This window comes from Octopus bimaculoides, chromosome 6, assembly GCF_001194135.2.
Source record: "Octopus bimaculoides isolate UCB-OBI-ISO-001 chromosome 6, ASM119413v2, whole genome shotgun sequence".
NCBI lineage: Eukaryota > Metazoa > Mollusca > Cephalopoda > Octopoda > Octopodidae > Octopus > Octopus bimaculoides.
This window is the reverse complement of record NC_068986.1, coordinates 26,044,306-26,047,496: the sequence shown is the minus strand read 5'-3', so window position 1 is coordinate 26,047,496 and position 3,191 is coordinate 26,044,306. Positions and strand designations below refer to the sequence as shown.

The window sequence follows — 3,191 nt, the reverse complement described above, 5'->3', positions numbered from 1 at the left end:
TGGATAACATTCATGAGTTCGGTTGATCTCGCTTGGGGGTCCAGCCGGATCAACTGGAGACAGTTGCTTCTGATAGGACCCGATGGAAGGCGTGCTTGAGGACTCTGCCCCCACGACCCTCGCAAGAATGAGTGAGCAAAGAAGGTGAGATGAGATGAATATAAATTATATCTTACATGAGCTCTGACAATAGAATTTGTTAAGTTCATGCATTGTCCTAAAGCTTGAACAATCTAAATGAATTGAAATGTCATGGTTTCAAATATAATACAAGCCAAATATAATATAAGCACCTGTATAGAGCAGTGCTCTGCAACTAGTATGTCGCGGCACACTGGTGTGCCACGAGACGATGCTATGTGTGCCACAGTGTAACCTGAATATAATTTTTTTCCATGTACTTTTAGTTATATTTTTTGTTCAGGTGTGCCGCCAAATTTTGAAAATAGCATAAGTGTGCCGCATGTGAAAAAAAAAGGTTACGGAGCACTGGTATAGAGTAATAAAAATGTGGATTTGCTTATCTCACTGGCATTAGAAAAGAACTGTTTATGTTGGAGTAGGCTGCAGTCTGGTGAATTAACACTCAGTATAATATTGGTATTATTTTACTCATTATTTGATTTTCTCACACAGGATAATAGTCTGTTTATTGATTTATGACTTGATCACAAGGCCAGTCTCAGCTCGTTGATATTTTTTGCTCTCAAATGTCAACTCCCGACAAGACTTGGATGAAATTATAAAGGGATTCTGTAAATACTAAAACATTGTGCCGGTGGCACGTGTAGAGACATTCGAGCGAGATCGTTGCCAGTGCCGCTAGACTGGCTCCTGTGCAGGTGGCACGTAAAAAAACACCATTTTGAGCGTGGCCGTTGCCAGTACCGCCTGACTGGCATTCGTGCCGGTGGCACGTAAAAGTACCCACTACACTCTCGGAGTGGTTGGCGTTAGGAAGGGCATCCAGATGTAGAAACTCTGCCAAATCAGATTGGAGCCTGGTGTAGCCATCTGGTTTCACCAGTCCTCAGTCAAATCGTCCAACCCATGCTAGCATGGAAAGCGGACGTTAAACGATGATGATGATGATGATATTTAGCCTGGCATTCTACCGTTTCTCTTGCTCTAATGATTTCGTGGTGGTGATGATGATAGTGATGGTGGTTTCCAATTTAGGCACAAGACCAGCAATTTTGAGAGGAGAAGGTTATTCGCTACCATTTACCTCAGTACTTGATTGGTACTTTATTTTATCGTCTTCCCCTCCGGAAGGAATAAAAGTAAAGTTGACCTTGGTGGAATTTGAACTCAGAACGTAAAGAGCTGGAACAAATACTGCAAAGCATTTTAGCCGACTGTCTAACGATTCTGCCAAACCATCTCTCTTAATTGTTTGTAGCATAGATACAAGGCTTGAAATTCTGAAATTTGCGAGAGGGGGTTAGTCGACACCAATGGCCTCAGTAACTGATTGGCACTTTATTTTTGTCGACCCTAGATGGACGAAGTTGTCCTAAAAAATTGAGAATAAAATTGCGATAGAAACCGTAAGTGACGACACTGACATTCTACAGGGTGTCCACAAAGTCTAGGTACATGGAGTAAATAAAATCATAACATAAACAATTAAATATAAGAAATAATAATTTCTTAACGTATGTGTTAATCTTCATGTGGGTACATGGAGTAAATAAAATCATAACATAAACAATTAAATATAAGAAATAATAATTTCTCAACGTATGTGTTAATCCCCATGTGGGTACATGGAGTAAATAAAATCATAAGATAAACAATTAAATATAAGAAATAATAATTTCTTAACGTATGTGTTAATCCCCATGTACACAGACTTTGTGGACACCCTGTATAATTTCTTGCAAACAATGTATGCAACATAACCAATGTATAGAATGTACATATATTTAATACTAGCTTAAAATGAAGCTATCCAAATGAATGGTTGATTTTCAATCCCGGAATCATTCTGATTCCCAAAAGATATAATATGTCTATGTAGAGCAAATGTAGACTGATATGCAGGGGTTCCGGACGGACAGAATTTCGCGTTTATTATTAATATGAATACCGTGCAAATATTTTGTATAAGATAAAAATAGTTACACTTTTCAATGATGTTCGTTACTGGACAGAATACATTGGAACAGGGTACCTCAGCTGTTCCTTCCGAAATACTTAACCTATCAATAGAGGTAGACGTGGTTTTTTTGTATGAAATTTTGGGATGTCATTGACGTCATTTCCAGTTTCTGTTGCAATTTACTTTCACTTTTTTTAATGACTAAACTGCATGTTAATCCTTCATTTTCATCGACTCCAGAAGGATAAATGTGGAGCTAATTTGAATCCAGAATATGAAAGAGCCTTAACTAAATATCACCAAGACATTCTGTAACAACAACGGCAACAGCAGTAACAACAACACATCTAAAAGATAACATAAACAGAAGTTTTATTCAAGGAAAATAAACGCTAGAATGTAATATACAACTGTAACGATTAGTTTGTAGATATAGTTCGAAGATTGGATCATTATGATATTTGCTGCTATCATACCTAAGAACACTAACAGGGAGGTTGTAGCTATAAGTGTATCCAAAAGCAAGCTTAGTACAACGTAAAAAATTAAAGGTAATACGATGAGGTTTAATAGAACCAATACTACAAACATTTTCCTATTGATTTATTTTCATTCTTCCTCAAAGCTGTACAAATATATTTCATCCGTTTGTCTTTTTTTTTTTGTATGAAGGCGAGAAGTTGTTTCAACGTCAACGATGTTGAAAATGGCATCTGCAAGCAGAAGGAACGAAAGAATTTAACGTGAAAATTGGCTGAAGTTGTATATATTATGCAGGAACTGGCTTTTTCTAGGATCGTGTGTTTTAGTTTTTTTTTATGTTGTTGTGGGCCTTTGTTCAGAAAATAAAAAAAGAAGCAAAAGCAAAGCAAAACAAAAACGAATATATATATATATATATATATATATAATAATATTAGGGACAAAATCCAAAATTACAGGTAAAAAACTCAATTAAAATCAATTTATAAAAAATTAAAATTAAATTGAGCCTTATAGTTAAAGTATATATAAAATATATAGTTTTAGGGAAAATAACCAATTTTCAAGAACTCATCGATGAAAATCCACTATCACATATAGAAAA

The 3,191-nt window shown here is 35.8% G+C and overlaps 1 long non-coding RNA gene across 1 annotated transcript in view; it reads right to left on the bottom strand.

The window, feature by feature from the left end:
• Positions 1 to 2,452: 2,452 nt before the first annotated feature.
• Positions 2,453 to 3,191, bottom strand: part of LOC128248035 (uncharacterized) — a 2,649-nt gene continuing 1,910 nt past the window's right edge. Inside the window, exon 2 of the long non-coding RNA XR_008264307.1 lies at positions 2,453 to 2,817. This is a non-coding gene — a long non-coding RNA (uncharacterized LOC128248035). The remainder of the gene's footprint in view (positions 2,818 to 3,191) is intronic.